Below are 15,123 nucleotides of genomic sequence, written 5' to 3'. Positions count from 1 at the left end.
TACGCCTATAAAATTACATATACACATTTTTTTAAAATAAAAAGTACACAAAATTTTATTTCATTAATAACTTCTGATATTTTTTCATAATTTATTTCTTTTATTGTTATTATTTTATTATTTATCGTAAAATAGTTTTAAAATTAGAGGTTAATAATTATTAATAAATCAATATATATAAATTTTAAAAAAAAGTTAGAAAAGAGAGATGAAGTCTCAAAATTTTATACAAAGGATTAAATTTTAGTTAATCACAAAAATTGATTAACTAAAATGATTAACTAAAATTTAATTTGGCTACAACTCTGGAACCAATGAAAATAAGTACCACTTATGATATATCGTTGAAAGCCTCTTAATGAGAGCTTATTACTGCAGTTAAGAAAAAATTAAAAATCCAAATTTTTTGGGATTTTGGGTTTTTTGGTTTTTTGGACACTTTTGGCTCAATTGATTGCTATCAAAAGGGAAGGTGCACAACTAGATGTTACAACAGTCCTAAATCCAAAATTTCAACATCCTACGGCTAATAGTTGTTGAGTTATGCAACATACATATGTACAGACGTCACGCCGAAACTAGTCAAAACGGATTCAGGGATGGTCAAAATGGATATCTCCGTTGAAATCTGAAAACCGAATTTTTCATGATCACAATACTTCCTTTACTTCGCACAAGGAAGAAAAAATTGATATTTTTTTCCATTTTTACTTCCTTTTACGAAGTAAAAGAAGTATTGTGATTGCGAAAAATTTCGGTTTTCAGATTTCAACGGAAATATTCATTTTGACCATCCTTGAATCCATTTTAACTAGTTTCGGCGTGACGTCTGTACGTACGTATGTATCTTGCGCAACTGAACAACGATTACCCGTACGATGTTGAAATTTTGGATTGGGACTGTTGTAACATTTCATCGTGCACCTTCCCTTGATTGCAATAAAATGAACCAAAAGTGTTCAAAAAAGCCCAAAATCCAAAAAGTTTTGGATTTTGAACTTTTTCTTAACTGCAGTAATAAGCCCTCATTGAGATCCTTTCAACAATATATCATAGTAGTACTTATTTTCATTGGTTCCAGAGTTATAGCCAAATAAAAATTAATGAAATATTTGGATAAAGCGGAAGGCACTTCGGTTCAAATCAGACTCATCCCCTTTTTGTAACCTTTTTTTTAAATTTAAATATACTGATTTATTAATAATTATTAACCTTTGATTGTAACATTTTTTTACGATAAATTAAAAAACAGAAAATATGAAAAAAATCAGAAGTTATATGTGAAATAAAATTTTAAATACTTTTCATTAAAAAAAAAAAAAGAAGTGAATATGTACTTTATTTAATAGGCGTACAAGGAAGTCATGTGATGCCCACATCAGATTTTTTAATTTTTAGAGTGGACGGTTTTACAAGTTGGTTCTATTTCCTTTAAAGAAGTTTATTTTACTTTCCATTTTTATAAATTTCTAAAATATGGATTTTATGGGCTTCATAAAACCACGTGTACAAAACCAAACGCAAGAAACATAAAGCTGTAAAATATGAAAAAGGATGTAGAGAAATGATGTAAGAAGTACATATTCCTAAATTTCCTGTTTAATTTCTGTTAATGTTATGACTGTGATTTTTCTCCTTAATTTTTCCAAGAAATATTTTTAAATATTCGCCTGGAATCTTTGAATGATATCATAATCATGATTACGCTATAAAAAGTCAATACAAAGTAATATTGCAACAAAGAAAAAAAAAATTTTCAAATCATCTACAATGAAAAATCTACACGAAAAGTAGGCTATAAATTTTTATTTACAGAATGTTTTATTAATGCTATATTTAAAGACAGTTTACAACGGGATCCTTCATGAAATAATTTCATTTGTTAAGATTGCAAAATATCGTGAAAATTGGTCCATTTTGGTTTTAAATAGCTTTGAAAATAGGTAAAATATTTGAATGAATTCAATTGACTCGTTTTGAAATAAGTGAAAAATTGTTCATATTTGAGATATAACATGTTATATGATTAAAACTAGTAATCTAATGAACTAGTTCTTGTGGTAATATAATTAATTATTTGATTTACACATTATTTATTCTCTATAAAATAAATCATACCACAAACTTGTATTGAATTACATTAGCTGCATAATTAGTTAAGAAAATTGTCGTTTTAAAATTCTACTTGTGTTTTTATGTTACGTAATTAGTGATGTATTTTAAGTATTCAATTTTTCTGATTCTTAAAATCTTTATAATTATTATGAAATATAAAAATCTCTTAATTTTTAATTATTTTTTCGATTGCATTATTTAATTTGTTTTGTTAACTGGTAAACGGCCTCGGTGAAGCTTTATTGTGAACGGTTGTATTTTATTTTAAATTTAATTGAATTTTGTGTTTCTATTGTTATTGTTTTCTTTCTTATTTTTGAATGCGTTCTAAAAATTGGATTTAATGATTGTTGAATAAAGTTCGCTGATTATTATTGTTATAGATTATGAAATTACGTAACGACTTTTTTTATAAGCCGCTTTTTTGTTAAAAAATTTAATTCGTACTTTATTCATAGGTATTGTCTATATAAAAAGTAATTCTTTAGATTAAAAAGAAAAAAAAATGCTTAGATGATGAGGTCACAAAAATAAAAGCATAAGTTGAACTTAAATTCTATAACGAAGTAGAAATTATTTTATTAGTAGATACTTTAAATGTTCAAAGTAATTATTTTGTTTTTAATATTAAAATTTATGATAAGCTAGACTAAAATTGATAACAGAAATAATAATACTTTATTTAAATATGTATGTAAATGAATAGCAATGATATTGTCTAAATAATACAGGTCAGTTGTCTTGTAAATTCAGTTAGAATATGATTTTCTATTGAAAGTAGAAAACCTTTAAAATTATTTTATTGACAGATGAATAATGAACTGGTTACGTAAAAATAATTGTTAATGTTTTCGACTTTAACTTCATAATAGATGATGACACTTAAGAAAATAATTTTTTTAAATGAATTAATCTGTATCTATGTGTGTTTGTGTATAAACGCTTGTATTTTTCCCCTTCCGAACTGAAGAATTGTACGTAACACATTGTTTAATATAAGAAAAGCGATCATTCATCTGTCCCAGTCATCCTTACATCTATGATTCATTTAAATCTGTTTGTTTCCCATCCGTTAAAAAAAACGCACTTTGGGGTTAACGTCAAGTAGCGAACAGCTTGGGTTCGTGGATGTGCGAGCCTTTAACTCTTTCCACGGCAAAACTGGTTTACTTTTACGCGGGAAGGCCGTTTACCAACATACCAACCGTTTGTGTTTGTATTTTCAAGCCGATATCGTTCCTAAAGTACATCATCTCGTGATCCGGAAGTAAGATTCCTAAGGATCCCCAGTTTATAGGCTCACCATATTGCAAATATCGCGCGTGTGATATTATGCACACAAATACACACACAGTTACAATATTCCAAGTAAATGAATTTTTAAGAGTATTACAACACCATTTTTTACAGTACAAATATATTCCTCAAGTAAGATCGTCAGTTGTTCTATTTGTGAGATGGTTTTTTGATGAAAACCAGATTCCAAGAGGCCTAAAATAATTAAACATTTTTTCTCCATAGAAAAGTTATTTTTTTTTAGAAATTTTGGTTAATATCGAAAAAATTCTGTTAAATATGTAACACTCTAACACCAATATATATATATTTAAACATATAACGATGATTCTTAACACAAACCCAGAAAACAAAATATTTTACTTAAAAATGATTGAAGTTTGTTTTTTTTTTAATTTTTACCTGCATTAAAATGATACAAGCTTTTGAAATGTGGTGCTATAGGAGAATGTTAAAAATCAGATGGGTGGATAAAGGGACAAATGTAGAGGTGTTACGGCAAATAGATGAAGAAAGAAGCATTTGGAAAAATATAGTTAAAAGAAGAGACAGACTTATAGGCCACATACTAAGGCATCCTGGAATAGTCGCTTTAATATTGGGAGGACAGGTAGAAGGGAAAAATTGTGTAGGCAGGCCACGTTTGGAATATGTAAAACAAATTGTTAGGGATGTAGGATATAGAGGGTATACTGAAATGAAACGACTAGCACTAGATAGGGCATCTTGGAGAGCTGCATCAAACCAGTCAAATGACTGAAGACAAAAAAAAAAAATGATACAAATTAATGTAGTTATCATAATTTATAGTTACATTAATTAATGCGAACTATCAAATAAATTTTCATAATTAAGAGACAATATGTGGTTACGCTCAACAATTAGCGATAAAAAATTTAGAAAATAAATCTTTTTATTAGATTTTTCTTCAAAAATTTAAAAAAAAAAAAAAAAAAAATTAAACTTAATTTTGATATGAAAAACTTAAAAGTATGTAATATATAAATGCTTTAAACTTAAATAAACATGCTTTAATATATAAATGCTATAAATTTAATAACGACCAACCGACCGATTGTTTTCAAATTTTCAGGGTACATTCATGTTGTGTCAGGAAAGGTTTAAGTTATAAATCGAAGTCCTAGCCTCCTTCGGGGTGAAGTTTTCCTCATCAAAGATCTGAATACTTTAGTTATCATAGTGCCTACCTTAGTTACTTCTATTCTGTCTTTTGTAATTTAATCTTTTTTTCAGGTATTTATAAAGTCTAGGTAATTGTTATTTATCGGTACTAGTCTCACAGCTATGAAGATAATGAACACAGCAGGAGTTTAGGAGGTAGAACCATGAGTGGATAATATATATTTAAAAGTTTTGATTTTTCACGTTTAGGTGAAGGGATGTGGTAGCTCCCTCTTCCAGTGTTTTGTCACTATAGTCAGCCTACCCATAACTGCCGAGACATGGGATCCACTTCTCCCTCCCAAATGCCAACAATTTGTTGATCGGGTGGATGGACAAGTAGGAATTAAGGGCACCCTTATGTCCTTGGGATGAGAAATAGTTCGTAAACAGCCTTAAAAGCTGATGAACCACCCTGGTTGGTACAAGAGATAGGAATGCAGAAGACAAGGAGAAATCACAAGATTAAGGTTCCTCATGAAAGTCTCTTGTTGAAATCATTACTGCAGAATTTGAAAAATTTATTCTTGAATGTCGAATTTCCCAGTCAGATCTTTAAGGTAACAGTTCTCAATGGTGCTGTGAGAAGAAATAAAGTTAAAGGTGCTAACATAAAAGTTGGCCCATGGAACGTTATAAGTACGTTTGTCCCTTGAAAAATGTACGATATTATTATAGATATGGACAGTAAAAATTGCGATATTTTGCAAAATAGTTATTAAGATAGATGTACAGGAAAGACTATACGGTCTATTATTCTGGGGTGACCTTATTCGCGGACGGGTAGCAGTAATAATGGAAAAAAAATAAGCACATCAGTTACAAATTTTAATCTTATCTTAGAACAAGTAATAATACTACAATTATGGATTATTCATGGTAAAATAGACCTGATCCAGTTATATGTTATATGCTCCTATACCAGAAAAATATGATAAAGAAATAGAAGCGTTTTATTAACAGCTCAATATGCTGAAACTAGCAAAAAATAGAACTGCTACTATAGTAATAAGCGATTGCAATGTTGTATATAATGGGTCCAGGAATGAAGAATAAACGAGTAGCGCTAAGCACAATTTGTCAGGAACATAATCTGGTGATTATCAATACACTCATCATTTTACGGATATTCTATATTGGGAAGTCATCCCAGGATGCTGGAAAGAACATCATAAGGAAACAAACTTTATGATTAATCTTAGGTATAAAAATTGCATAAAATTAACAGGAAGTTAATTAGTTTGGATATGTTATCTGATCATCCTCCTTTAATTGCATATATGGATACAAAATTGAAAAAAAATGTCCACTACTAGAAAAATCCATCAAAATGTTGTAAAAGTCGTTGTAGCATCTAAGAAATACCATTCAATGTAAATTTAATAATATTAGAAATCTCAATTTACGTTATAAAAACAGTAAGATTTTTTAAAAACAAGCAGAAAATTTTTTTTCTGCAAATATTATAAAGAAACGGAAAGCAAAGTAAACGAAAAACTGAATGGTAAATAAAATCCTGAAAACTATGGATAAACATAGAAATTAAAAAAAAAAACGAAAAAATGTGCTCGTAAATAGCTAATTTAATTCGATAGAAAATCCGTCATCTAAAGATTAATGGCACGATGAAAAATTCCAAGAAATACAGAATAAACGAAACGTGATTTATTTAGTGTCTATAAAAGGTCAAGGAGTTGATTGGAGTAAATAAATAGAAAAACTGAATATCTTTATTAAAGAGAATAAGAATATTATAATCGACATAGAAGAGAAACTTAATGTATATAGTACGTCGAATAACTGTTTGCAGTATTGGGGAAGGCGAAGATATCGTAGAAATGGCAGAGAGTGAAGCCGAAAAATAATATATGATATTGTAGTGGGCACAATATCCTCATGAGCCATATACTAAAAGGTTTTCTTAGTCATTCAAAAGAAAGGCAACGCAAATATTCAAATAGGATCCACAAATTATTTTGTTACAATTTGTTAATATAATTACAGTGTTGTATTGGTGTAAAACTAAATTAAGAATGAATATTTTATATATTATAATAAAAACTTTGACAAAGTAAGACACTATCAACTAATAAAAGCAAAAATTTGTACTCCCGTGATGTTAAATTAATTTCTATTTTATATTATAATCAAATGGTCTCACTAAGAGTAGTGATAAAGAGAAGAATGAGACTAGGCTACATAATTTTCACATTGTTGTTTAATTTTTATTCCATGGAAATATTTAACGAGGTATTACGGAATGAAATGATGGTATTAAAATTAATGAAAACTCCAATAAATAATATAAGGTATACATACTGTTCTTCTTGCAGAAACTGTGAAGATATATAACATTCTTGACAAAGTAGTAGAGACTAATGAAAAATTTTAACTAACTGTTAATAAAATGAAAACCAAATTAATGATTTTTACGAAAAGAGATAGTAGTCAAGATCAAATTTTTATTCATGACGAACCGACAGAAAGAGATGGAAAATATTCCTATCTTATTTCAATAATCAATATAGAGATTGATTATAGTTGAAGTCAGAGAATAATAAAGGTGTAATAATAATTATAATTTACAGAAGTATAAGGTTACACTCAACAATCAAGTAGTGATTGAAAATTTAGAAAATAAATTTTTCTATTTAGATTTTTTCTTCAATTATTTTTCCAAAAATAAATCGAAACGTAATCTTGATATGAAAAAGTTAAAGTATTATATACATACAAAGGTTTATGGCTGGTTCTGTCTGTCTGTCCGTTTCAACACCATCATGGAAGAACCAACCAACCGATTACTTTTAAATTTTCAAGGATGCATTCGTGTTATCCCAGGGAAGATTTGAAGCCATAGGAGAATAGTAAAGAAGGAGATTTACAAAGATGAAAGATGCAATTGTAATGGAGATTTAAGTTGAATTTAAAAGGTATGCCTGTTAAGATGTTATTTATTATTTTCGGTGTAAATGTACGGTGCGAAAACATTTACCCTTAATAAAATTAATATAAAAAGGTTAGAGGCTTTTGAAAGATCGGTTTACAGTAGTTGAATTTGAAAATATATTAGATGAATAGAATTACTTATACAGACGTAATGAGAAGAATACAGAAAAAAAGATATTTATTTAAAAAAATAAAATGCTGCAAGGCTTGAAACGTGTACAACGGGGAAGGAAAAATATCAGATACTTAAACTGATAACACAGAGCAAGATCGAAGGAATGACATCGGAAGGAGGGAGGTGCATATCTTGGTACCGAAAACCAATAAGAGAATAGTTCAATTGTAATACAATCCATTGATTGAGAGCACTAGTATCTATAGTTCATATTGCCTCGATGATTGCCAATCTTCTTAACGGTAAGTGAATAAAAAGAAGAAAAGAGCTCCTCGCCTTAAAAATAGCTGTTCAATAAATTTATCTAACTTTTTATTGGTTCAAGATATCAATCTTTTTTTTATTAATAAACCTTTACTAAAATGAATGTTACGTTCGACCTTTATCATAGAAGCAGAAGCTAAAATTATAAATATTTAAAAAAAATTATAATACATATGTTTTATGTAAGTAAACAAAAATACTATCATCTGAAAAGTTTTAACTATGCTTTATGGTATTTTTAAAACTAATTACTTTTGAATATCTTTGAGGTTAAGGAAATTTTAAAATTATGCTGAGACATTTACAGTGTAGAATCGATTTTTTTAATAGATTTTTTGGTAAATCACAGTATATCTATCGTTACTGATAAATAAATTAACTACAAAACAACAAATGAGATATAAGTTACGTTAAATAGAATTTACCTAAACAAAAATTAAAGTTTTGTACTTACCAGTTATTTTTGTTGTAATTCTTATGTTGCAGTCATAAAGTTTCATGCACTTTAGTGTTGCATTTCCACCTGCGAAAACGAGTAATTCATTAGTTTAGTAAAAAAAAAATATATATTTGTTGATATCAATATCTTTATTAATTATTGCAGTCAATACATTTGACAGTATTTTTTGCACATATATATATATATATATATATATATATATATATATATATGTGTGTGTGTGTGTGTGTGTGTGGGGGGGGGGCGCGCGCGCTTGTATGTATAGGTGTTAATAAAGCATGGGCGCCCTTAAATACTTTTCAACCATTAAAAATAGAAAAATGAAATTTAGCAAATGCTCCTACCTTAAAATGATCTATTTTTCAGTATGAGACCACCACCACACCTGAAGCTCACAGGCGGTTCTCATAGAAAGAAAATCAACATTTCAAATAATACTTTTAGTTATGTCTAATCATTTTAAAGGGAATTAAAAAAAACCACATTTTAACAATAAACTTCGAGGTAGATGAAACCTATCCAAAATAGCATTTAAAATGTTTCAAGGACTAGTTTCAAAAGACCTCTCAAGTATTGGTCTCATTTCAAAAAAAATTATCGTTTTGAGGTAGAAAAATTTTCGAAATTTCACTTTTCTATATTTAACTGTTGAAAAGCTATTTAAGGGTTCCTATAGTTTATTAACATTGTAAATGATACACACAGACGCGCTAGCACATATACAAACATACACGCGCGCGCTCTATTCATAAAGCAATGACAATAGTTAACAGTGGAAACAGCTTCCTGTATTACTGTTTCCAGCCCAAGATTTTCGATACCATATTCTACTCTCCGTTTAATTTTTAAGTATTGTAAATACAATTTTTATTATAATTAATGAAATATAGTTTTTAAATCATAATTATTTAAAATTCTTTTTTATGACATATGTTTGTATTTATTTATATGAAAAGATCATCATTATAAATTTGTGTAATTTGGTTTTGTTAATTGATTCAGGTTTTTATGCAAGAGAAACAATTTATTATGTTTCCAGCTAAATTTTTTCATTGTACGTGGAATCTGATTCACTATCATTGATATTAATATCAATATTGTCATTAGCATTACCTACTGTTGTAGCAAAGATTTCCTCTCCATTTTTACACTCAAATATTGATTTACATAATTTTGTTGTCATAACTTCACTTGCAGACTTTTTTCAGCCGCGTATAATGAGTTCTCAGTTTTCTGCTTATCATGATAATGTTACAATATTAAAAAGAGATTTTCAATCTGATTCAGTTCGGGATGATAGGGTGGTAATATCTGAAATGCTTAATTTTTATAGTAAAGTTTAGGAAAAATTATTTCTTAGTGAAATATTCTCGTATTTCAGTTTTTTGATCTTTATTAAATCGTATAACTCCAGCAATTATTAATATGTAGACTAAGCAGTAAATGATCACTTCTATTTTAACTTATTATACATTTCTAGTATTGGAATTTAAAAGTGAATTATAGAAGGAGAGTAGTCTAGCATAAAATTTTGTGTGTGTGTGTTTGTGCGCGCGCTCGAATCTAAGATGTAACTGGTTCTATAACTGCAATACAGTAATTCATTTTGCCTATAACCATAATTATGAGATATCTATCTTGCTGGACAGATGTAGTACTCTATGGCTCTTACAATTCTTTAAAAAAAAATGAATAAAAAGTTTGTTGAAGGAACCCGTAGATTTAACCAAAGTTTTTCAACACTGCTTTGAGCAATAGAAATTACAAATGAGGCGATGTGTTGATCGATATATTGAAAACTTAAGAAATAAACGTTAAAATATTAGATATTTACTTCGATTTAATTCACACATTCACTCCTGTAACTTTATATCCCACTGTATTGTGAAACATATTATTACTTTAATACAGATCTTTACCTGACTACAGTACGATCAGCTAGGAAGATGTATAAAGATATATCTTCCTAGCTGATCGTGATAAAGCTGTGGGAGATGACAGCTGTAGTATCTATAAACATCTATATGCTTAAAATAAATTTGAATCTGAAAATTATTGCACTTTATGTATGAATGTCGTATCAGAACTGTACGAAATATTTTTGTATGATTTTCGTTTAAATTTTGGCTCTGTTCCATCAAGTAAGAATTTAATTTTGATGCAAACACATCTCTCTTCTGCTGTACTCCCATGAAGAGGTGTGTACGGCTATTTATTTAACGAAACTAATGTCAAAAAGGGCTGTAAATTCTTAAATGTTATTTCTTATTCATACTTGTTACAACCGGTAAAGTACTAAATACTTAATAACGTGGGGTAAATATTTAACATTTTACTATACATTTAGGCTTCAGGTATAAATGCTAAGTCGTTAGGTAGAATCATTTCTAAAGGAATGCGATCACAGTACAACTAGAGGTTAATGAACAACCATAACTCAGAGACTGTTGTACGGTTGAATAAAGATGTACCGTACACAACTAACATCTACTTATTTCTCTCGTCTTCTCCCGTACTTTAACATCCCTCTTTCCCTTTCTCATTCGCTCAGTTTAAGAGATGATCCAACGCCCTATTTTAGTTACAATCTTCATACATAATATTGTTGTATAAAGCGTATAACTTGTACAATTGCTCAACAACACAACTACGGTCTCGTTTATTCAACGCACTGCGTTATCAGTCATGTAAGACAATGAATGATTGTATAACAAAGTGTAAGATAAACATAATAGTTACTGTAGCTATTATTTTCGTAACAGTCATACACTGAATTAATTACGATAGTGCTTTAATTTCTTTTTTTACATTAAAAGATTTTAACAAAAATATCGTATAGTAATTAATTTTTATTTTATATTATTATTATTTTTTATATTTATTATATAGTGTGTAACCGAATATATCTTAAGATCAACTCATATATTTTTGGTATGTTTCAATCATTCTAACGTCTACTGATGGTAAAGTGTAAAAATACATTTATTTGTGCGTGCGCGTGTGTATGGACATCCATAAAGATCTGTCTACTATAGTTACTACTAACTTTTGTAATTTAGTTTATTAGGTTTCTATAAACCCTGAATACAGGGTGGTCTGATTTTACACACACACACACACACATATATATATATATTACTCAATCTTCGTTACCCTCATGGTTGTGAGAATAATACTGATAAATAACAATTAAAGTATTCAGGGTTTATAGAAACCTAATAAACTAAATTACAAAAGTTAGTAGTAACTATAGTAGACAGATCTTTGACGACGAAAACTCCACAACCTATTTCTGTTGACATGACTACAGAAATATAATAACGAAGTAAAATAATTAATTTTCTTTCTTTTAATGAATATCTTTAATTCATAACTTATCCTCCACGGGAGTTACGGCTTTGGTCTTGGCTTAACACCTTCCCTAGGATAACACGAATATATCCTGCAAATTTGAAAGGGATCTGTTGGTTCTTGTGTGATGCTGTTGCAAACATACAAACAAACAAACAAAAACTTTCTGAAATATTTATAAAATTAATAATTAATTATCTAAATAACCAAAATTTTCTGTATTTATCAAATCTTATACGTTTGTAAATATAATAGGGGTCATTCACGGGAACCGGATGTTTTTGAAGAGGGTTGTACTCGGGCGTTCGTGGGGGGAGGGGCACGTGGGTGGTGTCTGACGTTTCCTTTGTTCATAGCATTTACATTTTAGTTACATTTTTATTTACATTTTGAGATGGAGCCGTGGACGCTAGACCAACGCATGTAGACAGTTTTGTGGGAAATGACGAATCCGTAACTGCTGTTCAGCGAGATTTCCGCCGTCAGTTTAATATCCATCGTAATGCAAGTGTCTCTTCTCGTAACACAGTTTTGCGATGGGTAAACAACCTTCGAACAAGTGGTTCAATATTGAAGAAAAAACCACCGGGTCCCCGACGAACTGCTAGCACTCTGATGACATAAAATGTCCCCGACGAACGAGTAAGGGAAGCCATTGTCAGAAGCCCACACCGCTCTATACAGAGGCATTTAGCAGCGCTTCAAATGAGCACAAGTACGGTAAGACCTGGATTTCCATCCTTACAAGATAGCCGTCGTGCAGCAGTTAAATGAGCAAAATTTCACGCAGCGATTACAATTTTGTCGACAAATGCTTACCATTTTTGAAGAAAATGAAAATTTGTTATTGTTAATGAGTGACGAAGCCCATTATCATCTGAATGGCTTCGTCAACAAACAGAATTGCCGGTATTGGGCAGAAAGAAACCCACATCAGCTTCACGAGAAACAACTTCATAGCCCAATGGTGACTGTCTGGTGTGCAATAGGAAAGGTCGGTGTTATTGGACCATATTTTTTTGAAGAAAATGACGCTGCCGTAACTGTAACAGCTGATCGTTACATTGCGATGTTGAATACGTGTTTCATCCCTGAGTTACGAAACCGGGGAATCGATTTTCAAAATGTATTATTCCAGCAGGATGGAGCTACAGCGCACACAGCAAGGGCAACGATGGCTGTTCTCCGTAACTTGTTTCCGGGACGGATCGTTTCCAGATTCGGCGACATTCCTTGGCCCCCTCGGTCCCCCGACTTGAGTAGTTGTGATTTTTTTCTGTGGGGTTTTCTGAAATCGCGTGTGTGTACGGCAATAAACCGCGTACATTGGAGGACCTAAAGATCGCAATTCGTCATCACGTCACCCAGATTGATGTAGACATGCTGCAAAGAATGGAGGCCAGTTACCGTGAAAGGCTACAACAATGTATTGCCCAAAATGGACATCACTTGCCGGACATAATTTTTCGTCCTTGAGTAAGTAACAAATACTTTGATTTAACAAGTGTTTCAGTACTAATAAAACTATTTTAAAGTAAATATTCAATTTTGTATGATTATTTTAAAAACAACCGGTTCCCGTGAATGACCCTAGATATCAATTACTTTTAAAACAAATCAAAATGTGTTACTCAAATCTGTCTTTCACTTGTAGTTTTTTAATTTTTATTTCAAATTTCTTTCTTGCTTATTGATAAAGATATAGTAAAACACCTGGGTTTTATTAAAAGCAATAGAAACCCAAATTAAATTACGAATATTAATTACTATAAAGAATTCAATAGAGTTCTCTAAAGCTTCATTTTTTAACTTTTTCTTATGAAATAGTGGCCATCTAACACCTATGATCATTATCCCGATAGAAATTGGTAGCGTATGGCCATACAAAAATAACCATACTAAAAATAATACGGTTGCCATAACCAAAAACTGGTTGCCATTACTGACCGGGATTCGAACCGAAACTTCGCACAAAATGCCTAGACGTTATCTACTCAGCCACGGATGTCGGAAATTAATTTTTAATTTTCTGATTATTAATGAAAAAGATTTGTTATCGTTACTTATAGTCCATGAATTTTTGGGTATTTTTGAGATTATCGGGGTCAAAATCACAGAACTTATTATGAACATGCACAAATGTTCTAATGCTAGTATTTTACTTAATAAAATTAATGAGAAAAGGTTAAACCGAAAATAATAATACAAAACATGGGAAGTTTTTTTACATTAGGAGAATTTTCTGAAAGAAAAAATACGCAAGGGGAAGATGAGCAAGTTATTGAACTTGAAAATTATGTTCACAGTATTATTTTTAGTTAAAATATATATATATATATATATATATATATATATATATATATGTATATATATATATATATGTTTGTAAATTAATTTTTTTTTTTGTAAATGAGGGGTTGTCTAGATGATAATAGTTTATGCAAGATGACAAGTAAATTTATTATTAAAAGCTTTTTTCAAATAATTAATGTGTTTTGAAGTTTCTTCAAGTATACCTTAATGATTCCTAAATGTAATACCTCAGCATAAGGGTAGTAAAATTAATTAAATTTTGAAGAAATTGTATTTTATACCATTTTACTGATTTAACGAGTCAGTCGTCGATCACAAATATATAAATATAATTTTAAGCAACTCTGTTGCTTAAAAACATAGCGCATTCTTCAAAATAAAATGTAAGTCTTGAAATAAATTACATTAAAGAATTAAAACTTTAGCTCAAATTTTCTTAAATTAAATTAAAAAAGATTATTTTTTTTTGGAGGTCAAGCTCCAGTGAAAATTTAGCGATAAAATCAAGATCATAAGGACTATTTCAGCAAAGTATGTATCACTAGTAATACCCAATAAACACTAAGCTCAGGCACACATAAACACATTTACATATACCCCTTCCTCGTCCTTTCTGAAGTCGTTTAAAAATTCAGTAAGCAGATGTAAAAAAAAGGTTGTGAGTGAGTAGCTGTTGTAAAAATAAATATAATTACAAATTAAGATAAAAAATTATTAAAACCTAGAAACTAACATTAATTTATTCGTTACAAAGAAAGCATAACAAGGAGAGAGGTAAAAAATGAAGTGAATATAAAACGAGTTATAGAAGAAGAGAGATAAAACTAATGTAATCCCGAATGGAGTAAGATCTAGCATTTTAGTATACGTTGATATTCATTTATAATTAAATTGTGCTTCCAGTAATATTACTCTAAAATTTTATTAAAGTCTACTTTAATTTTTTTTTAAATGTAAATGTTTGAAATCCTTGTAGAAAAAAAGCAGTAAAGTAAAAAAGAAAATATAAAATTTATTT

This window comes from Lycorma delicatula, chromosome 5, assembly GCF_047948215.1.
Source record: "Lycorma delicatula isolate Av1 chromosome 5, ASM4794821v1, whole genome shotgun sequence".
NCBI classification, from domain to species: domain Eukaryota; kingdom Metazoa; phylum Arthropoda; class Insecta; order Hemiptera; family Fulgoridae; genus Lycorma; species Lycorma delicatula.
The sequence above is the reverse complement of the archived record's forward strand: the minus strand, read 5'-3'. Positions refer to the sequence as shown.